Below are 24,451 nucleotides of genomic sequence, written 5' to 3'. Positions count from 1 at the left end.
GTGACTGATCCACATGGGGGTGTAAAATCCTGCTCTCCTTGTCTGTATCAACTCTAAGGGGTCATCTAAACTTCAGAGCACCTTTCAGGGTAGGCTGAGATCTCCCTCTGTCCAATCCTGCATCTTTCCCATCTGCAGGCATTGATCCCAACAGCACTCTACAACCAGTCACCTGACTGCTGCTCTGCATCTCAGAGTTTGCTTCCTAGGGACCCCAGCCTAAAACACTGTATCATCTCTCGCTAGACTAAGATCAAGGAACTCACTTTCCTGGTGTTCCTGATTTGCCTCTTGCCCCAAATTCCCTACACAGCCCCAGAGCCATATTTCCTAATAAGCGCTCTGATTGAACCACTCTTGACGTAAACTTTGCATGACCTCTTTGAACATGACCTGCTATGTCTTTATGCCTTCAGATTCCTTGGATACACCACATTCATTCCTGTGGGGAGGATTTGCATATCTTTTTCCTTTTTCTGGAATGTTCTTTTATACTTTTTGTCTCAGGTAGGTAATTCCTGGTTATTCATACAATCTCAACTAAAAGCTACTTGCTCAGAGAGGCTTTCCTAATTCTTGCCAACATACCCATTACTCTTCCTTAGTAGCACTTTGTATTAGAGTTTGCAAACATACCTTTATTTGGGGGATTCTCATTTAAAGGCTCTATCAAGAGCAGGGATTGGATTTACCTTTCTCACTATGTTCAAAGTTCCAAGGTCACTTAATAAAAGGATTGTTTTTATAGTAATGTTAAATGACAGCATATGTAATTATATTTAATTCTCATAATGACCCTTTGCAATAGGAACTATTGCAGATCTTAAGTCAAAGATAAGAGAACTGAGGCGATAAATGGAATGATGTAATAAATGGAATGATGTCCATGTTTTAATCCCTGAAATTTATGAATATAAGCAAAATGGAACTTTAAATAGCAAAAGAGATTTTGCAGGTATGAACAAGTTAAACATCTTCAGATGTGGAGATTTAGCTTGGATTATCTGGGGCAGCCCATGTAATCATGAGTTCTTATAAGAGGGAGTCAGAAGGTCAGAAAGGAGAGAAGATGCTGGGTTGTTGTCTTTGAAGATGGAGGAAGGAGCCGTGCTCCAAGGAATGTGGACAGCAGTTAGAAACTGGAACAGGCAAGGAAACAGATTCTCCCCTAGATCCTCCAGAAAGAACAGATTCCTGCAGACCCATTTTAGACATCTGGCATTCTAAACTATAAGATAATAAATTTGTGTTGTTTTAACTCATTAAATTCATGTCAGTTTTTTACAGCAGCAATGGGAAAAGAATATACTCCCCTCATCCGTCAGCTGTAAGACAACCTGAAGCCAGGGCTACTTGACTCCAAAGTCCATGATCTTAAACTCTATCCTGCATTGCTTTCAAATTAGCTGCAAGCTCTGTCTTCAGAAAGTCTGGATTATATTTTTACATGACATTGAACAGCTCTCCTTGAGTACTGCCTACAAGCATTCAGATGAATTTGAGAGATTAAGGAGTTTCAAAATTGTTTAGAGGACAAGACCATCTGCAGGGAAACAATGTCAGTTTCTGTTTCCCAGAAATGTGACACATGCCCTAAGGTTATGATTTGCTGATCCTTTTTGCCAAAGGTAACTCTATGTATGCTTGGAAAGATGTTTACTGTTGCCATCCTGTTCTTTCCCTTCTTTGTATAAATATTTTCAGTGAATGATGTGGATAACAGGATCTAAAAAGATATTCGCAAGATTCACAAATTGCATGTGGACACCTTACGGAATTGTGCTTTCTGCAGTAAAGACAGAAGATAATGAAGGCTGATTAAAAGAAGCAGCTTCTGGTCTAGCGTATTTTCTTCTGTGCATCAGTTTTCCTGTATTTGTTCATTATACAAAGAGATTTAGTATCTATTTGCCAGCAATAAATGAGCTTCATTAGTTTTGTGTCCAATAAAGAGATTTGAGAAAAAAAGATAAAGAAGAAAACAAAAATTTATTAAGTTACTAGTATATCTGGTTTTCTACATATAATAACTAAATGACTCTTTACAACCACATTGGAGGTAGGTATTATTGACCTTAATTTTCAACACAAGCAAGGAATTGGACTCATTGAGGCTAAACAATATGTCTGTGCTAAGTGTAAAACCTGAATTCATTTCCAAAATTTTTTTATATCTCCAAAATCTTTTCTGCCAGGAGTTTCCTGAATCTTTGTTGCTCCTCTGTTTGCCATGCACTGTGCCTTAGGTTTATTACCTTTTTAAATGAAAAATGATGGTGCATTCTTACTTATAGCTTTAGTCCATGGTATAGAAGCTGGTACATAGTGTACATCCAATGAACTGTTATTTAATTATTACATTAATAGGTAAAAGAAATTAAGTGCACAGAATTTACGTTGATGCTGTCTTTGTGCACTAGTTTACCTCTGTGGCAATTTCCTGAATGCGACTGGAGTGTAGAGGCCAGCGATCTGAAATTTGTACTTTAAACATCAGCTGAATTATCCCTGGACATTTTTGCTTTAACACAAAAAAATTCATGCTGTGTTCAAATTTAAAAAGCGCTTTCACATATATTATCTCATTTGACTTTCACTACATCACTGATATTATCTTCATTTTACAGTTGAAAAAATATAAGATTACAGAAGTTAAATGAGTTTTCCAAAATCTTAGAGCTAATTAAATGAAGAGCTAACCCTGGAACTTTTATTTTCTAACCTCAAATTCTGTGTTCTTTTCTATCGTGGCATAGCTTCTTCATTATACTTATTATCTATTCATCTCCTACAGTTTAAAGATTCTATTGCAGCTTTCTTCCATTTGTCTTTTCATGAACTTATTCAGTGATTTATAGATTTATTCACAAATATTTGTTGAATGCCTACTCCATGTCAGGCATACATTGAGAGGGAAATGGACATGGCCCTTGTATTTGTGAAACATGAGGTCTAAAGAAGGAAAGAGACTTTAAACAAATAAGTAAACTTGTAATTATATGAAGAAAATGTTTATACATGCTAGCGAATGAAAATCATCCAAAGACATAAAACAGAAAACAAGGCGAGGCTTCATTTAAATTGGTCGGGTCCTGGAAAGCCTGTGAAAGAGCACAGCAAGGAGCTTTGGAGATGGAAGGAACATCCTGTGCAAAGGCCCTGTGGTAGGAATGAGTTAGAAGACAGAAAGGCAGACATAAAGACAACATACATGGGGAACAGAAACAAACGAGGAGAGTAGAGGAAGACGAGGCTAGATTGGCAGGCAGAAGCCGAATGCTGCAGGGCGCTGAAGGCCACGTTAGAGATTTAAAATGTTATCCCAAGTGCAAATGGCAGTCTTTACAAGGTTACAAGCATGGAAGGAACACTGCTCAAGTATTTAGATTTTGTTTTCTTCTGAAGTCACTTTGCTCACTGAGCTTTCCTAATTCCTGCCAATATACCCATTGCTCTTCTTTACTAGCACTTACCAGAGTTTGCAAACATACATTTATTTTGGGGATTATTCATTTAAAGCCTATCTCTATCAAAATCAAGGATTGGATTTACCTTTGTCACTATGTTCAAAGTCCCTAGATCACTTAATAAAAGGATTGTTTTTATAGTAATGTTAAATAACAACATATGCAATTTTATTTAATTCCCATAATGACCCTTTGCACTTTGGCTGTTGGGCCATTAAAGACAACAACCAAAAAAGAACAATCGTGGTTTCAGAGAGCAAGCAGGTTATTTGAAAGGCATTTTGGAATTAAAAGCAATGGGATCTGGTGATTTGGATAGAGGGTAGGGTAAGGGTCAAGGAGCTCCCAGGTTGAGTCTTGAGCAGCTTGGTCAGGAACGCTGAGGTTGGGGAGGTGAAGGTGGAGAGGGCATGAGAGAAAGATCGAGAGTTCAGACATGCAAAGCAGTAAACCTGAAATGCCTGCAGCACAGCCAAGGAGGCAGCTGAATATAGGAAACCAGAGCTCAGAGGAGAAATCTGAAATGTAAGTTTAATTCTTTATTCCTTTTTAGTAAAAATTGTCAAGAAATCAACATTGCCTGTAGCTTTCTTCACTCAACTTACGTATAAATCCAGAACCCAAAATGATGCCTGGCATGAAGTAAATTTTAAATAGTTTTAGAATTCTTTCACATAAAAAATAATTAGTATTTAGCCCAGGGAGGGATAAGCAACATACAAAGATAAAAGGGCTGCTTAGTGGCTGTGTTGTTTCTATTTTTCTGATGTTGAATATCTTTCATTTTTCTATACTTAACAACTGAAGTGACAATCGTTCTCCTAAACAATTAGTTGTTCAGGGTCATTTTCACACAAGGTCTATTCTAGGTTTCTATTCTTCCATATTTGTGGTTGATCTCTTTTTAAAACTAATCAGCTAACATTTTTCTTTTAACAAATTTTGTTAGATACATTTTTAATATTTAATTATTGCTGATAAGAAAGAGTAGTAGTTTAATTTAGAAATTTCAATTCTAACATTTATTTTGAATCATAGAGAGGAAATAGGAATAAATTCTGAAGCAATACAAACTTCAAAAAACAAATCTGGTGAAATGCATTTTCAAAGGGTTTCTGTCAAAATATGGTGAAAAATCTGCAACTTTATTGAAAAGAATTATAGCCAAAACAATTTTTTAGAAGTGCCTCTTTTCACATGATGTTTTTGCATGTGAAATGAAACAGCTGTCTTTTGTTAAACCATCAGTCTATATTTGAAATGTTTCCTAAAAAAGGAACGGAAGATAAGCTGTTATTTTTTAAAAATTTTAATTAGCTGTTCAGATTCAGATATTGAGGCCCTGGTATTTATAGCTTCTTTAAAAAGAAAACAGTTGTGAACATAAACTAGCAAGTTTTTCTCAGGAAGTGAGCATGAGATATTTATATGTATTTATACTAGCATGTGCGTTTCTAAAATCTATGACTAAAGCCAAAATAAGTCTTTATGAACTATCTCTTCCCATTCCTCACTCCAACTCGCTCAGTGCGTGCTTCTGGCTGAGCTCTGTGACATTGCCACACTTCAATCGTTCTCCAAGAGGGATCCATAAGGGAAATAAAACTTCTTACATGAGCTTCCCAGATGTTATAAGTAGTATCGTAAATGATACCCAGCGCCATTCCTGAAGCTCGTCGCCTATTTTTCTTTTCCTGATCAGGGTGCAGCCACATCCGGCTCTTCTCTTTGCAGGACAATCTAATTCTATCTTTCTAAGAGCGATATGCAGCCCAAACAGGTGAGGGTATATAGAGAAATTTAATCAGCAAAGGTTCATAACATCAACTGAGTTGAAGCCCAGAATGCTTTGTGAGGTGAAGCGAAACCTCAGCAGGGACAACATGTCTCAGTTCAAATGTTTGAAGGGTTATTGTGTGGAAGAAAAACTAAGCTTGTCTGAAAGGCGTCTACGGATAGATTGAAATTGGGCTAAACAGTAAGCTCCAGGAAGACATATTCTGACTCAGCAAAATTAAAGAGACAGTTCATGAAAGAATAAGCAGTGACGGCATTCACATAGAGTCAGGATGACCACCAAGCAGGTGTAGAGCAGAGGCATGTCATTAGTGGGAGTAGATTAGTGTTTATTTTTATTTATCTTATTTTTTGCCTATGACCTGTAGCCTATGTCACCAAGTTACACACACATATAATAGTGTAACAGGTTTGTTTCAGTTATTATAATAAAAGAACAGGCCAAGTGTGGTGGCTCGCACCTGTAATCCCAGCATTTTGAGAGGCCTAAGTGGGTGGATCATTTGAGGTCAGGAGTCCGAGACCAGCCTGTCAACATGGAGAAACCCCGTCTCTACTAAAAATACAAAAAATTAGCTAGGCATGTTGGTGTGCGCCTGTAGTCCCAGCTACTCCGGAGGCTGAATTGCTTGATCCTGGGAGGTGGAGGTTGCAGTGAGCTGGAATCACACCACTGCACTCTAGCCTGGGCGACAGAATGAGAATCTGATTTAAAAAATTTAAAAAGGGGGATGGAGCCAAGATGGCCAAATAGGAAAAGCTCCAATCTACAGCTCCCAGCATGAGCGACCCAGAAGATGAATGATTTCTACATTTCCAACTGAGGTACCGAGTTCATCTCACAGGGGACTGTCAGACAGTGGGTGCAGGACAGTGGGTGCAGCGCACCAAGTGTGAGCTGAAGCAAGACGAGTCATCGCCTCACCACAAGGGGTCAGGGAATTCCCTTCCCAAGCCAGGGAAAGAGGAGACAGACGGCACATGGAAAATCGGGTCACTCCCACCCTAATACTGTGCTTTTCCAACGGTCTTAGCAAACGGTACACCAGGAGATTATATCCCGCTCCTGGCTCAGAGGGTCCTATGCCCACGGAGCCTCGCTCATTGCTAGCACAGCAGTCTGAGATCAAACTGCAAGGCAGCAGCAAGGCTGGGGGAGGGGCGCCAACCATAGCCAAGGCTTGAGTAGGTAAACGAAGCAGCCCAGAAGCTCGAACTGGGTGGAGCCCACTGCAGCTCAAGGAGGCCTGCCTGCCTCTGTAGATTCCACCTCTGGGGGCAGGGCACAGCCAAACAAAAGGCAGCAGAAACCTCTACAGTCTTAAATGTCCCTGTCAGACAGCTTTGAAAAGAGTAGTGGTTCTCCCAGCACACAGCTTGAGATCTGAGAATGGACAGACTGCCTATTCAAGTGGGTCCCTGAACCCTGAGTAGCCCAACTTGGAGGCACCCCCCAGTAGGGGCAGACTGACACATCACACGGCCAGGTACTCCTCTGAGACAAAACTTCCAGAGGAATGAGCAGACAGCAACATTTGCTGTTCACCAATATCCGCCGTTCTGCAGCCTCCACTGCTGATACCCAGGCAAACAGGATCTGGAGTGGATCTCCAGCAAACTCCAACAGACATGCAGCTGAGGGTCCTGACTGTTAGAAAGAAAACTAACAAACAGAAAGGACATCCACACCAAAACCCCATCTGTATGTCACCATCATCAAAGACCAAAGGTAGATAAAACCACAAAGATGGGGAAAAAACAGAGCAGAAAAACTGGAAATTCTAAAATCAGAGTGCCTCTTGTCCTCCAAAGGAACTCAGCTCCTCAGCAGCAACGGAACAAAGCTGGAGAGAGAATAACTTTGATGAGTTGAGAGAACAAGGCTTCAGACGATCAAACTACTCAGAGCTAAAGGAGAAAGTTTGAACCCATGGCAAAGAAGTTAAAAACCTTGAAAAAAGATTAGATGAATGGCTAACTAGAATAACCAATGCAGAGAAGGCCTTAAAGGACCTGATGGAGATTAAAACCATGGCGTGAGAACTACGTGACAAATGCACAAGCCTCAATAGTCAATTCGATCAACTGGAAGAAAGGGTATCAGTGATGAAAGATCAAATGAGTGAAATGAAGCGAAAAGAGAAGTTTAGAGAAAAAAGAATAAAAAAAAATGAACAAAGCCTCCAAGAAATATGGGACTATGTGAAAAGACCAAATCTACATCTGACTGGTGTACCTGAAAGTGACAGGGAGAATGGAATAATGTTGGAAAACACTCTGCAGGATATTATCCAGGAGAAATTCCCCAATCTAGCAAGGCAGGCCAACATTCGAATTCAGGAAATGCAGAGAATGCCACAAAGATACTCCTCGAGAAGAGAAACTCCAAGACACATAATTGTCAGATTCACCAAAGTTGAAATGAAGGAAAAAATGTTAAGGGCAGCCAGAGAGAAAGGTCAGGTTACCCACAAAGGGAAGCCCATTAGACTAACAGTGGATCTCTCAGCAGAAACTCTACAAGCCAGAAGAGAGTGGGGGCCAATATTCAACATTCTTAAAGAAAAGAATTTTCAACACAGAATTTCATATCCAGCAAAACTAAGCTTCATAAGTGAAGGAGAAATAAAATCCTTTACAGACAAGCAAATGCTGAGAGATTTTGTCACCACCAGGCCTGCCCTAAAAGAGCTCCTGAAGGAAGCACTAAATATGGAAAGGAACAACTGGTACCAGCCACTACAAAAACAAGCCAAATGGTAAAGACCATCTAGGCTAGGAAGAAACTGCATAAACTAACGAGCAAAACAACCAGCTAACATCATACTGACAGCATCAAATTCACACATTACAATATTAACCTTAAATGTAAATGGGCTAAATGCTCCAATTAAAAGACACAGACTGGCATATTGGATAAAGAGTCAAGACCCATCAGTGTGCTGTATTCAGGAAACCCATCTCACCTGCAGAGACACACATAGGCTCAAAATAAAGGGATGGAGGAAGATCTACCAAGCAAATGGAAAACAAAAAAAAGCGGGGGTTGTGATCCTAATCTCTGATAAAACCGACTTTAAACCAACAAAGATCAAAAGAGACAAAGAAGGCCATTACATAATGGTAAAGAGATCATTTCAACAAGAAGAGCTAACTATCCTAAATATATACGCACCCAATACAGCAGCACCCAGATTCATAAAGCAAGTCCTGAGTGACCTACAAAGAGACTCAGACTCCCACACAATAATAATGGGAGACTTTAACACCCCATTGTCCCATTAGACAGATCAATGAGACAGAAAATTACAAGGATATCCAGGAATGAACTCAGCTCTGCACCAAGCGGACCTAATAGACATCTATAGAATTCTCCACCCCAAATCAACAGAATATACATTCTTTTCAGCACCACATCACACCTATTCCAAAATTGACTCCTCAGCAAATGTAAAAGAACAGAAATTATAACTGTCTCTCAGACCACAGTGCAATCAAACTAGAACTCAGGACTAAGAAACTCACTCAAAACCGCTCAACTACATGGAAACTGAACAATCTGCTCCTGAATGACTACTGGGTACATAACGAAATGAAGGGAGAAATAAAGATGTTCTTTGAAACCAGTGAGAACAAAGACACAACATACCAGAATCTCTGGGACACATTCAAAGCAGTGTGTAGAGGGAAATTAATAGCACTAAATGCCCACAAGAGAAAGCATGAAGGAACTAAAATTGACACCCTAACATCACAGTTAAAAGAACTAGAGAAGCAAGAGCAAACACATACAAAAGCTAGCAAAAGGCAAGAAATAACTAAGATCAGAGCAGAACTGAAGGAAATAGAGACACAAAAAACCCTTCAAAAAAATCAATGAATCCAGGAGCTGGTTTTTTTGAAAAGATCAACAAAATTGATAGACCGCTAGCGAGACTAATGAAGAAAAGAGAGAAGAATCAAATAGATGCAATAAAAAATGATAAAGGGGATATCACCACTGATTCCACAGAAATACAAACTACCATCAGAGAATACTATAAACACCTCTACGCAAATAAACTAGAAAGCCCAGAAGAAATGGATAAATTCCTCAACGCATACACCCTCCCAAGACTAAACCAGGAAGAAGTTGAATCTCTGAATAGACTAATAACAGGCTCTGAAATTGAGGCAATAATTAATAGCTTACCAACCAAAAAAAGTCCAGGGCCAGATGGATTCACAGCCAAATTCTACCAGAGGTAAAAGGAGGAGCTGGTACCATTCCTTCTGAAACTATTACAGTCAATAGAAAAAGAGGGAATCCTCCCTAACTCATTTATGAGGCCAGCATCATCCTGATACCAAAGCCTGGCAGAGACACAACGAAAAAAGAGAATTTTAGACCAATATCCCTGATGAACATCGATGCAAAAATCCTCAGTAAAATACTGGCAAACTGAATCCAGCAGCACATCAAAAAGCTTATCCGCCATGACCAAGTGGGCTTCATCCCTGGGATGCAAGGCTGGTTCAACATACACAAATCAATAAACGTAATCCAGCATATAAGCAGAACCAAAGACAAAAACCACATGATTATCTCAATAGATGCAGAAAAGGCCTTTGACAAAATTCAACAGCCCTTCATGCTAAAAACTCTCAATAAATTAGGTATTGATGGGACATATCTCAAAATAGTAAGAGCTATCTATGACAAACCCACAGCCAATATCATACTGAATGGGCAAAAACTGGAAGCATTCCCTTTGAAAACTGCCACAAGACAGGGATGCCTTCTCTCACCACTCCTATTCAACATAGTGTTGGAAGTTCTGGCCAGGGCAATCAGGCAGGAGAAGGAAATAAAGGATATTCAATTAGGAAAAGAGGAAGTCAAATTGTCCCTGTTTGCAGATGACATGACTGTATATCTAGAAAACCCCATTGTCTCAGCCCAAAATCTCCTTAACCTGATAAGCAACTTCAGCAAAGTCTCAGGATACAAAATCAATGTACAAAAATCACAAGCATTCTTATACACCAATAACAGACAAACAGAGAGCCAAATCATGAGTGAACTCCCATTCACAATTGCTTCAAAGTGAATAAAATACATAGAAATCCAACTTACAAGGGATGTGAAAAACCTCTTCAAGGAGAACTACAAACCACTGCTCAAGGAAATAAAAGAGGATACAAACAAATGGAAGAACATTCCATGCTCATGGGTAGGAAGAATCAACATCGTGAAAATGGCCATACTGCCCAAGGTAATTTATAGATTCAATGCCATTCCCATCAAACTACCAATGACTTTCTTCACAGAATTGGACAAAACTACTTTAAAGTTCATATGGAACCAAAAAAGAGCCTGCATTGCCAAGTCAATCCTAAGCCAAAAGAACAAAGCTGGAGGCATTATGCTACCTGACTTCAAACTATACTACAAGGCTATAGTAACCAAAACACCATGATACTGGTACCAAAACAGAGATATAGACCAATGGAACAGAACAGAGCCCTCAGAAACAATGCCACATATCTACAACTATCTGATCTTTGACAAGCCTGACAAAAACAAGAAATTGGGAAAGGATTCCCTATTTAATCAATGGTGCTGGGAAAACTGGCTAGCCATATGGAGAAAGCTGAAACTGGATCCCTTCCTTACGCCTTATACAAAAATTAATTCAAGATTAAATTTTAATCTTAACTTAAATGTTAGACCTAAAACCATAAAAACCCTAAAAGAAAACTTAGGCAATACCATTCAGGACATAGGCATGGGCAAAGACTTCACGTCTATAACACCAAAAGCAATGGCAACAAAAGCCAAAATTGACAAACGGGATCTAATTAAACTAAAGAGCTTCTGCACAGCAAAAGAAACTACCATCAGAGTGAATAGGCAACCCACATAATGGGAGCAAATTTTTGCAATATACTCATCTGACAAAGGGCTAATATCCAGAATCTACAATGAACACAAACAAATTTACAAGAAAAAAACAAGCAACCCCATCAACAAGTGGGTGAAGGAAATGAACAGACACTTCTCAAAAGAAGACATTTATGCAGCAGCAAAACACATGAAAAAATGCTCACTGGCCATCAGAGAAATGCAGATCAAAACCACAATGAGATACCGTCTCACACCAGTTAGAATGGCAATCACTGAAAAGTCAGGAAACAACAGGTGCTGGAGAGGATGTGGAGAAATAGGAACACTTTTACACTGTTGGTGGGACTGTAAACTAGTTCAACCATTGTGGAAGTCAGTGTGGCGATTCCTCAGGGATCTAGAACTAGAAATACCATTTGACCCAGCCATCCCATTACTGGGTATATACCCAAAGGATTATAAATCATGCTACTATAAAGACACATGCACACGTATGTTTATTGCGGCATTATTCACAATAGTAAAGACTTGGAACCACCCAAATGTCCACCAGTGTTAGACTGGATTAAGAAAATGTGGCACATATACACCATAGAATACTATGCAGCCATAAAAAAGGATGAGTTCATGTCCTTTGTAGGGACATGGATGAAGCTGGAAACCATCATTCTCAGCAAACTATCGCAAGGACAAAAAACCAAACACCGCATGTTCTCACTCATAGGTGGGAATTGAACAATGAGAACACAAGGACACAGGAAGGGGAACATCACATACCGGGGCGTGCTGGGGGGTAGGGGGAGGGGGGAGAGATAGCATTAGGAGATATACCTAATGTTAAATGACGAGTTAATGGGTGCAGCACACCAACATGGCACATGTATACATATGTAACAAACCTGCACGTTGTGCACATGTACCCTAAAACTTAAAGTATAATAAAAAATTTAAAAAGTTTTAAAAAGGATGTTTGTGTGTGCGTGTGTAGGGCACAAATATAATTGATACACATTATAACTGAAACACAAGTTTCAAAAGGAAGTAAATTTACTAGCCTTATGCCCTGTATTGTTTTTCATTCTATTGTATTCTATTCTATCATTTTTTACAAAAAACTGCTCCCAGCCCATGGACCCGATCTCAGAACTCACTAGCGGGCCATAACGTGCAGTTTGAAAACCTCTCAACTAGACAGTTTTAATGACCTTTCCACTGCTGTGCAGGGGAGATAGTTATCATTTTCTTCAATAAACTTTTGCATAATGAGTTGTTGCTGCTGCTGTTTTGGGCAATTTTGTGTAAGACCTTCAACATAACTACCCTGCACTGATAGATAATCCAGTACTACACGACCATCATTTTTGGAGTTGTTTTAAAAATATCTCTTTAACTAAATTGTAGGACCATATAAAAATGTCTCAATAATTTAGACCATACGGACACGCATTCATGTCTTTCTTTGTGTATTTGTCCTTTTACTTAATAAAATAAAGTTTCAATTTTATTTCTAATGTCTTCCATCCACTTTGCTGTCTCCTAGAGAAACAAATACTATATATGTTTATTAGTCGTGTTAGTCACTCCTTCAAACATCCCAAAGTGTCCCTTCTTCCATTTATAGAGGGATAATGAAAAGGAAGCTGGAGGACCAAGGTAGTGAGAAGAGGACAATGAGAAAGGACACTAGTGGCGCTGTTGGGTATGGGGTGAGGTCCTGAGTAGCTCTGGGTAAAAGTTGATAAATACACTCCCAAGAGCTAACCACACTCCCTACTCAACAGCCATCTGTTTTAGAAGGCATGGCATGAAAAACTGACCTGCAGCTAATTTACTATTTGTTGATATATCGATTAGGACAACCTAAAATGCCAGGCAAGTTCATATAACTGCATAAAATCTAAGCATGTATCTCTAGAGAGAAACTTAGTTTTCCGCTAGAGTATGTCAAACCTAAGTTTTTAGACAATCTAAATGGGTTAAGGCTATTCTGGGAAGGAAGAGAATGTAGCTTTTAGTATAGTAATGTGTTTCAGGATCACTCATAGATTAGCACTCAAAAAGGATATATTATGGATTTTAAGTCTCAGATGCAGAGGAAATGGATCAGTCTCTGAACTTCGTAGTCGTTTTGAACATTGATTAACATTGGAAGTAAATGCAATGGGGTCTAGTGATTTGGATAGAGGTGGGGGTAAGGGTCAACGGAGCTCCCAGGTTGAGTCAAATAAGTGTTTGATATCAAATAAGTGTTTGATATTGATCACTGAACAATATCAAATAAGTGTTTGATATTGATCACTGAACAATATCAAATAAGTGTTTACTGAGCCTATTAGCATGTACTGACTTTCATTTATTTTCCCATAATTTTACTTTATGAAAAGTCCCTGACATCAACTTACTGTGTTATCTTTTGTCGTTTTTCTTCTCAAGGTATAATATTCTACATACACTCACAAATCTTGTTAAGTGTTATTTCTAGTTAACTGCATTCTAAGTTTTACTTTAGGATTATTTAGAAACTACCCGCATTAAATAATCCCTCTAGTGATTAAAATGGGTTCAGCTGAAATGTTGACTGAACTATGCCATATGTCCTACCATGTAGATTTTTTAAACAGAATGGAACCACCATAACCTTTTATAAAATTTTATTTATTTTACTTTAAGTTCCGGGATACATGTGCAGAACATGCAGGTTTGTTACATAGATATACATATGCCATGGTGGTTTGCTGCACCTATCAACCCATCATCTAGGTTTTAAGCTCCACATGCATTAGGTATTTGTCCTGATGCTCTCCCTCTCCTTGTCCCCCACCCCCTGACAGGCCCCGGTGTGCGATGTTCCCCTCCCTGTGTCCATGTGTTCTCATTGTTCAACTATCACTTATAAGTGAGGACATGCGATGCTTGGTTTTCTGTTCCTTTATTAGTTTGCTGAGAATGATGGATTCCAGCTTCATCCATGTCCCTCCCTGCAAAGGATATGAACTCGTTCTTTTTATGCTGCACAGTGTTCCATGGTGTATGTGTGCCACATTTTCTTTATCCAGTCTATCATTGATGGGCATTTATTAGAACGTCAGGAAACAACAGATGCTGGAGAGGATGTGGAGAAATTGGAATGCTTTTACACTGTTGGTGGAAGTGTAAATAAGTTCAACCATTGTGGAAGACTGTATGGCGATTCCTCAAGGATCTAGAACAAGAAATACCATTTGACCCAGCAATCCCAATAATGGGTATATACCCAAAGGATTATAAATCATTCTACTATAAAGACACATGTACAAGTATGTTTATTGCAGCACTATTTACAATAGCAAAAACTTGGAACCATAACCTTTAAAAAAATTATAAATATAGGGCCTTGCTATCTTGACCAAGCTAGTTTTGAACTCCTGAGCTCAAGAGATCCTCTTGGCTCAGCCTCCCAAAGTGCTGAGATTACAGGCGTGAGCCACCAACCATCGCAACCTTTTTAACAGATTAGACTGCACAGTTGAGGAACTTTTCTGAGGGGCATAAGCTGACTTTTGGTGCCCCAGCCTAGATTAAACAAACCAAAGGCTGAGCTCCTACAAATCTGGATAGTGGACAAAGTACGTCTTTAGTGTTCCAGCGTCCTGCCTGCTTCTTTCTGGATGACAAATGCCTTTCCTTCTGTTAAACCTACTTTGCAACAGGATAGAGAATCAGTGCTTATAAGAATAACTTTCAGTAGTGCTTTTTAGAGCAGGTATTTGCATTCAAGCCTTATTTCTCTCCTAACACAGTGCAGAGCTTCAGCTTCATGCAGTCAATGAAACTACAGTCAACTCTCCTTCCTGGTGACAATTTCTACTTGGTTGCTTAACCATTGATCCTTATTGGATTTCACAACCAACCATGCTATTTATGAATAAAGACCATTTATTCATTAATCACAAAGTATATGTTGAGGGTCTGCTAGGTGTCTAGTCTGAAGCTCACTTATTTTGACTTTCCAAAGAAATATGCACAGCATTCTGGCAAATTCTGCTCACTTGAACTGTGGCTGTTTCTCTCTTTTCAATTCCCAGCTCATTACCAACATTCTGTTTTTCTAACCTTAAAGACACTTCAGAACACTGAGTTCCCGGACATTCCCCTTGTCCAATCAGGTTCTGTGTTCACAGAGTGTGCTGCAGATCATCCCCAGCTCTTCATCCAGAGGGAAGTAGGAAGCCCAGCCAGAGGCTGTACCATGAGCAGCTGCGAGGTTACGCGCCCACTGGCCCTTCATGCTTCTGAGGCCCAAATCCCTGGGGTTACACAAAAGGCCCAGGCTGTGTCAAAACGGAATCGGCTGTTCTGGCTCCCTCACCTTCCTTCCTCTTTGTACTCCTGGCAGGAAGTCACTAATATCAAAAGATACTTTAAAAAAAAGAAAAGAAAAGCAATAACAGAATGCTGCCTAAATCTCGGGCTTAGTTCATCATATTCTACTTGCATAGGAGCCACTAAAACCATTAAAGACCACATCAGATGGCAGCATCTATTTAGCAGGTATTTTGAGAAAGACCTTGTTGCTGAATCCTTTACCTATAACCAAATCCCATGAGCATGGCATCCGATCATTTTAGAGCTGAGAAGGGTGCAATCTTTTAGAAGAGATGTGGCAGAAGGATCAGAGTGATATGCTGCAGAGCTCCAATCCCCCTTTCAGAAGTTTGCTGTTGTTTCTCTGAGACTTGAGTGACTGCAGCACAACTCAAGACTTAGTTTTTTAGAGACCCCCATCCACCCTCCCGAGAACTACAGGGAGCAAGAAGACATCTTACTTTTCAACTCCCACCTCTGGTTCAGACCACACATTCATCATTTTAGGAAACAGTTAAGAGGTTTTCCTAACTTTGCTCTTATACCCCTGGCATTCCTCTCAGTTATCAACTATCTTTATTTTGGCGATAGTAAGAGAGGCCAAATTCATTTCTTTTTTAGAAACGCTGGAGAAGAGTTCGTGTGAAAAATTACTGTCTGAAATTGAACACTAGATAGATGATTACCATAAATACCCAGCATCCTGTCAAGCAGGGATCCACACGTGGGCAGAGGAAAGAGGGAGGGAAAGTAACATTTCATGTTTCCCCTGCCCTAGGCACCTTTCATACACTTTTCAAATCATCACCGCAGTCCCACAAGGTGGGTAGGTAGTCAGACATTTGTGGAAACTGAGGCTCAGTTAATAAATGAATACACAGGGCCTTGGTCTTTGTTTGGGTCTATCTGAATGCAAAGCCAGATGGCTTTTCACCAAATGGCTGCATCGCCAATCATTGTCCTAGTCGGGGCTTCTGCCTCTCCCATGTCTGATCCATAGTGTGCTTTAGCCACAACATTATACTCCATATATTATCTAAAGCAATTATCACAGCAACGTGTTAAACTCTAGAAATAACTAAGCTGTAGGGCAGTTAAGTATCGCATAGGACGTTAGATAGCTAAGATGGAATGGCTATCCCAGTTCCTGTGACTCTAGGTCCCTGCTTTTTCTACAGAGCCAACACCTGTGTGTGAGACATTTGGAAGTGGGCTTTATGCATGCAAATAATTTTCCAGCTGTGTTAAACCCAAGAGAACCAAGAAGGAAGAGCTCTACGAAAGAGAGAGAAAACATTTAAATGGGGTCAAGAAGGAAGGGAAGTCATAAATTAAATGAAGAGTCTAACAGGGTTTGGAGAGATGGATAACATACATTTTTCATATATTTTTCAAGTGTTTACTCTGTACCATAGCAGTATACTTTCTCCATTCAAGAATTTATACCAATGGAGGAGATAGACATAAGAAAAACAAAAACAACCAGAAAACCACAACTCAGTCTCTACTCCATCCCATAGTCCACAACATTCTTTCCCTCCCAGCCCATCTTGTCTTAGTTAATGGCAACAATACCCACCTGGGCATCTTTCCCTCATCTCATTTCCCCTCTTCCTCCCACCTCACATTCCATTTCACGAATTCTGAATGATGGACCAGCTTCCCCAAATTTTTCTCCTCCACTGACTCTTCTGCTACCACCACATTCTAGCTCCACTGTTTTTCCTGTGAACTACCACAAGTGTGTCTTATTTTGTTTTATTTTTATTTTATTTTATTTTATTTTTGAGATAGAGTCTTGCTCTGTGGCCCAGGTTGGAGTGCAGTGGCACCATCTTGGCTCACTGCAACCTCTGCCTCCCGGGTTCAAGCAGTTCTCCTGCCTCAGCCACCCCAGTAGCTGGGATTACAGGTGCATGTTACCAAGTCTGGCTGACTTTTGTAATTTTAGTAGAAAGGGAATTTCACCATGTTGGCCAGGCTGGTCTTGAACTCCTGGCCTCAAGTGATCCACCAGCCACAGCCTCCCCAAGTGCTGGGATTACAAGTGTGAACCACAGCGCCCAGCCAACAAGTGTGATGGTTTCCTTAAAATATAGATAATAACTTTTTTCCAAATAAAACTATTCAGCTTCACGTTGAATAAAATAAAATCAGAACTTCTTATGTCAGCTTACAAAGCTCACTGTGATTTGGTTCTTGCCCACATATATGGCCTGTATGGCCTGACTTACTTTCTCTCTCTCTCCACCCGCCGCACCACCCCCCATCCCCCCCACAACCCCTTTTAGTCACATTGGTCTTTCTGCCTCTTAACCTTAACATCTTGAGGATTTTTATACTGTCCTTTACATGGAAGTATTTTTCCCCCGGGCTGCCTTGGGCTTTCTTTTTCTCATTAATCAGATCCTCATTCTAATGGCCCCTTCCCATAGAGGCCATTATTGTATCCCCAAAAAGATAAGTTGGCATCCTAACCTCCAAAGTCTGTGAATATGACCTTATTTGGAAATAGTCTTTGCAAATATAATCAAATCAAGTTAAAGGCATACTGGGTTAGGATGGGCCCTAATGAGTTAATGGTATCCTTAAAAGAAGAGGGAAATTTTAGACACAGACACACCGGGAAGAAAGCCATGTGAAGGCGAAGGAATGTATTGGAGTGATGCATCTGTAAGCCAAGAAATTGCAGGAATTTCCAGCCACCACCAGCAACTAGCAGAAGTAAAGGAGAATTTCTCCCCAAGAGCCTTCAGAGAGAACATGCCCTGCTGCTATCTTGGTGTCTAACTTCTAGCTCTCTTAATAGGGAGAATACATTTCTATGAAAAAATAAATTTCTTGCTGGGCACGGTGGCTCACGCCTGTAATCTCAGCACTTTGGGAGACCAAGGTGGCAGATTACTTGAGGTCAGGAGTCCAAGACCAGCCTGGCCAACATGGTGAAACCTCGTCTCTACTAAAAATACAAAAATTAGCTGGGCATGCTGGCGTGTGTCTGTAGTCCTAGCTACTTGGGAAGTTGAGGCAGGAGAATCATTTTAACCCAGGACATGGAGGTCGCAGTGAGCTGAGATCGTGCCACTGCACTCCAGCCTAGGTGACAGAGTGAGACTCCATCTCAAAAAACAAACAAACAAATTTCTGTTGTTTTATGCAACCCACTTTGTGGTAACTCATATGGCAGCCCCAGGAAATTAATTTAGAATTCAATCAGAATTTTCCAGCTGTGTTAGACCTAACAGAACAGAGAGAGAACAGCTCTATAAAAGAGAGAGAAGACATACAAATTCAGTCGAGGAAGGAGAATCATAAATTAGACAAAAAGTCTAACAGGATTTAGAGAGATGAGTAACATATATTTTAAATATTGTTCAAGTGATTTGTGGTTGGTTCCCCCATAACCAACTCTTTATTGCATAATTCAGTTTTTTTTATTCATAGTATTTATCACTCTCTGAAACAGTTTTAGGTCACTACATATGCAGCAAATACATACATTTATAATGTTGTTTGTATATGCATATTTATCATATGTATATCTGCTTATCCTTATACAATATATAAATATTTGAAAGTGAAAAGTTTATTTACCTGGTTCACCCAACACCTAGAAGATAGCCTGGATATACAAATATCTGCTCAATGAACACATGAACTTGGTGAATTTAGTAGTATAACTAAACTCGGATAATCTCTGAATAAAAGCCTTTATTATAAATTTGATTTTGTATCACATTTAAGGAATATGTAATATGTTTGAGTGATTCTTATAGCAAAGGTCTATATTTGAAATGATAACAATAACTAGTTAATCCAAGAAGAATTGAGAAGGCCAACTAAACCAAATATATCAGGTGAAAAGATCCCATTCATTTACTTTTAGCTGTCCCCATTGCTTAAAGAATGAGATAGGATATTCCCAAACAACTGTGATTTTTCCTATGACTTGGAAAATAACTTCATTTTCAAATCTGAGTTTAGGTTCTGCTAAAATGAGTGTGGCAGTTTATGCTCTAATTTATCATGTCATCTGCTTAATTAAGTTTGAACTGATATTACTTTTGGTTTCCTAACTATACAGCCTCTCAGATGTGTTGAGTATCATCGAGGGTGCTTGTGCAGAAAAATCAAGTTTGTTCCCGTGGGCAAAACTCAGGTTTCCAGAATCAAAACCTTCCGATTTCCATCACAATGTACTACATAATCATAGATAAATAACCCTAATTTTCTGAGCATAATATATAATTGTTTGTCATATCATTTGTTTCATTTTTAAAAGTTATTATGTCCAAGCACAGTAGCTCATGCCTGTAATCTCAGCACTTTGGGAGGCCAAGGTGGGAGGATCACTTTGAGTCCAGGAGTTCAATACCAACCTGGGCAACATGGTGAAACCCTGTCTCTACAAAAAATGCAAAAATTAGCCAGGAGTGATGGTGTGTGCCTGTAGTCCCAGCTACTTGGGAGGCTAAAGAGGGAGGGTTTCCTGAGCCCAGGAGGTTGAGGCTTCAGTGAGCTGTGATTGTGCCACTGTACTCCAGCCTGGGTAACAGAGTGAGACCCTGTCTCAAAAAAAAAAAAAAAAAAAAAAACTATAAAGGTGATAGAAGTTTATAAAAACAATTTAGAAAATACAAAAAGTATAAACCAGTCACAATATTACCAGCCTCAAATAAGAACTGTTAACATGTTGATGTATTTTGTTTTAGTTGGTTTTGTGTGCACATATGCCTAAAAACAGAGGCACAGAAATATGGATATGCTGTTAAACATTAGGAGCATATGTTATGCAATATATAGCTTATATCATGCTTTATTTTAGGGCTATATAAATATTGGTTTCTTTTACTCATTCTATGTGAATTTTTCCTGTGACCGTTACTTTAAGTGTCAGCCTTACATTTAATTACATGGAGACGCTATAAATTAACAAGCATTTTTTGTCAAATTAGCTATTGTTAATTTATAAAAGATTTTTCAGTAAATTTTGGTGTCCATAAGTCTTCATTTACATCTGATTAATTTCTCAAGGGAAAATTCATATAAGTAGAATTGTAGGGTCAAAATGCATGAATACTTTTAAGGCTTTCCCATTCCTTCTAGAAGTATATTTATATCCCCTCTACACATACAGCATACAGTCATATACCTGATTTCTACCTAAATAAAAATGAAATTTTATTATTTTAATGTCCTTTTATAAGACATTTTGCAAATACTTTATTGTTTATCTTATAATTTTATTCTTAATTTTTTAATGTAGATTTTTTTAAGTCTACAGGCAAGTTTATCAATCTTTCTGATTATATTTTCTTCAATTTGTATATTGGAAATAATATCCTCACCATAAAATGATTCTAGAAATTTCTACCAAATGACCATTACATAGCCGACACTGATCTAGGTGCTGGGGTTGTAAAAATGATGCAGCCAAAATTCCTGCCTTCGTTGAGTTTGCAATCTAGTCACAGCAGATTTACAATAATCAACATAAATGGTCTACTAATTAAATAAACAAGCTGTTTCAGATAGTGATAGGTTCATAAAGAAAAAAAAATAGGACAATTGAAAATTGAGTGCCCATGCATGTGAGGAGTGCATGTTTAAACTTAGTCTCAGATGAAGACTTCAGGAGGAGGCATTAGAAATGAAACCAAATGATAAGAAAGAGACAGTCCTAGGCATGTGTGGGGAAGCCTCATTGCAAGTAGAGATAATGATGGTGAGTGCAAAGACTTGGAAATGAGAGCAGGCTTGGTGGGTTCCATGACAGAAAGAAGGCCAGTCTGACTCAAATATGGCAGGTGATGCAGAATGCAACCTTGGGAATATAACAGGGCCAGATCCCATGGTTCTTTATAAATCGTGAGGAGGAGTTTGGATTTCAAACTTTAGAACTTTTGGAAAGTTTCCAGTGAGAAGATGATATGTTCACTTTGTGTGCTTTGTGGAAAAATGGCTTGGAAGTGGGTCTAAATAGAAGAAAAAGAACAAGATAGGAGGCTATTAGTATAACCTGGCAGAGAGAATATGGTATATATGTCTAGGGTTATAGCCACAGACTCTATTTTGTGGTTTCACTAATTATAGTTAAATTTATAGTTATCTGAAAATAACCTATTTATTATAGTTAACTTTTATTCCATCTTGAAGTAAACTATAGAGTTCTCCTCTCTCTCTCTTTCTCTCTCTCTCTCTCTCTCTCTCTCCTGCTATAATGTCTCTCTTTCTGTGCCAGTGTCAGCATTTTGACTATTGTAGCTTGAAAATGTTTCAGTTTACTAGTAAATCCCCCATCGTTACTTTTGTTTTCAAAATTTTCTTTGCTAATACATTTTCTTCTTTTTTTTTTCAGATGATCCTTGAACATTTCCTCAAATCTCTTTTACCAATACACACACACACACACACACATCTGTGAGATTTTGAATGGTAATGCATTAAAACTATTTGTAAATGTTGTGGTTCTGAGAGGAACTGGGCTCAGCTACGTGGCTTTCTATTCTAATTTTTCAGATGCTTGAAGGCAGGTGTTGTTAGGGGCTTCAGTCCTCTAAAAGCTCAAATTGGTTGCATATCCCAAGATAAACTCATTCACGTGGCTGAAAGATCATGCTGGCATTGGCTGGAAATGTAGGTGGAGCTTGTGAATATGGTCTTTCCATGGGCTTTTCACACTAAGGCAACTGGATTCCAAAAACGAATCCCCCAAGAACAAATTCTCCAAGATATCCAGACAGAGGCTGTAATGATGCTTATATGAGTTTGAGTCATCAATAATAGACAGAGGCTGTAACGATGCTTACATGAGTTTGAGTCATCAATAATCGACTGTCACATCTCCCACATTCTATTGGCCAAATGAGTTTGTTAAGGTCAGTAAGGATTCAAGGGAAAGATAATGAGACCACAACTTTTGATGGAGAAGTGACAAGGTCCTTTCCAGAAGATCACACAGGATGGGATACTGTGGCTCTCCTTGGTTACAGTCTGCCAGAATCCACCTCCTCAGTCCACAACAATTCACATCCCTCCCATCTGCAAAATACACTTACCACTCCTCTAAGATCCCTGTAATTTTATCCCAATGCAGTGATCTTGAAATCTAGGATCTCTTCAGACAAATCAAATGCAGATGAAGAAGAGGTTTATGGGTACAATTCCTCAAGAACATTTTCTTCCTGTCTGAAAATCTGTAAACAAGTTAGCAGCTCCTGTGCACACACCCAACATACAAGGGTGATCAGGAAAATAATTGTTATTGGTTAAATTGTGCCCCCTCGAAATTCATATGTTGAAGTTGTAATCCCCAGTACCTCAGAATGTGAAATTATTTGGAAGTAGAGTCATTGCATATGTAAATAGGATGAGGTCATATTAGAGTAGGGTGGGCTTTTAATCCAATACACCTGGCATTCTTATAAAAAGGGGACATTTTGACACAGACATACATAGAAGAAAGACAATCTGAAGAGGAACAGGGAGAAGATGGTCATCCATAAGCCAAGGAGAGAGGCTTGGAACAGATTCCTTCCTCACAGTCCTCAGAAGGAACCAATTCTGCCACCACCTTGATTTTGGACATCCAGCCTCCAGAACTGTGAAGCAATAAATTCCTGTTGTCTAAGCCACCCATTGGTGGCACTTTGTTATAACAGCCCTGGCAAACTAATACAAAAATAATTGAAGCTGAGCATACACCTGTAGTCCCAGCTACTGGGGAAGTTGAGGCAGGAGGCTTTGTTGAGCCCTGGATTTTGAGGCCAGCCTGAACAACATAGACTCTGTCTCTAAAATATAAATATAAAAATAAAAACAAAAATTAATTAAAATAGACACTCTCATTGAAAAAGAAATAGAGGACATATAGCAGCCATTAGTCCACAGCAATTCCAAAATTTCATCAAAAATATATCACTAATATCTTAATTAGATGCTCCTTGGATCTGCTTTTTTGTTGATCTTAGTTCTGCTCTCAGGACTCTAAGCTCTGCACTCTGAAATATCTCTTCTTTCTCATAAGAAATGGCTTATTTTAGGCTGGATGCAGTGGCTCACGCCTGTAATCCTAGCACTTTGGGAGGCTGAGGCGGGCAGATGATCTGAGGTCAGGTGTTCGAGACCAACCTGGTCAACATGGTGAAACCCCATCTCTACTAAAAATCCAAAAATTAGTGGGGCATGGTGGCTCACAACTATAATCCCAGCCACTTGGGAAACTGACGAAGGAGAATCGCTTGAACCCGGGAGGCGGAGGTTACAGTGAGCCGAGATGGTGCCAATGCACTCCAGCCTGGGCGACAGAGCGAGACTCTGTCTCAAAAAACAAAAGGCTTATTTTTTGCAGATGAGTAACTTTCTCTAATTGGTTCCTTCAGGAAGTTAGGAGTTCAAAGATGCTTTTTGTCTCTATCCTTTTTAATCCAAGCATCGAATGCTTCTGCTAGTATAATTATAGTAAAACATCTTATAGGTTTTCTGTAAATCTTGTTAGGGTTCATTCCATTAAACAAAATCCATTCCTCCACATTTCTGGCTTAGGCTGAGAATCTGGATGCTGTAAGACAAAACCCTTATATTTCTCAGACACCTTTTGGTTTAGTTGAAAGGGTTTATGAGGCATGTACTTAAATCATTTTGAAGTTTTAATAAAGGGTCTTATACCCAAACTCTTGATTTTTTTTTCTTTACCCTGAGGTTATTTCTTACTTTGAGAGTCTTTTTTCATGTAGAGAAGTTAGAAATAAAAAAATAGTTTTACTTTCAAATCCATCAAGGCCTGACTCCTGAATATTGCTTCAAACTTCTATGCTTAGAAACAGACATAGTACTTTATTTTAGCTTATCTTTATCTATTGATACTTTATCATATGTAGCTAAAATAAATTAATTGGCATTTCTATTTCATTAGTCATATTTTCTATTTTCCATGTTACCACAGACCATAGTTTTG

General features: G+C 39.0%; 1 long non-coding RNA gene across 3 annotated transcripts in view; it reads right to left on the bottom strand.

Annotated features, from left to right (window-relative positions):
- The window catches only part of LOC134761849 (uncharacterized), a 68,353-nt gene that overhangs the window by 21,454 nt on the left and 22,448 nt on the right, over nucleotides 1-24,451 (bottom strand). For all 3 annotated transcript variants that reach the window (XR_010141006.1, XR_010141004.1, XR_010141005.1), the window contains one exon: nucleotides 23,200-23,288. This is a non-coding gene — a long non-coding RNA (uncharacterized LOC134761849). The remainder of the gene's footprint in view (nucleotides 1-23,199; nucleotides 23,289-24,451) is intronic.

This window comes from Pongo abelii, chromosome 7 (assembly GCF_028885655.2).
Source record: "Pongo abelii isolate AG06213 chromosome 7, NHGRI_mPonAbe1-v2.0_pri, whole genome shotgun sequence".
NCBI classification, from domain to species: domain Eukaryota; kingdom Metazoa; phylum Chordata; class Mammalia; order Primates; family Hominidae; genus Pongo; species Pongo abelii.
Note: the sequence above shows the minus strand (reverse complement) of the source record. Positions and strands in the feature narration are given on the sequence as shown.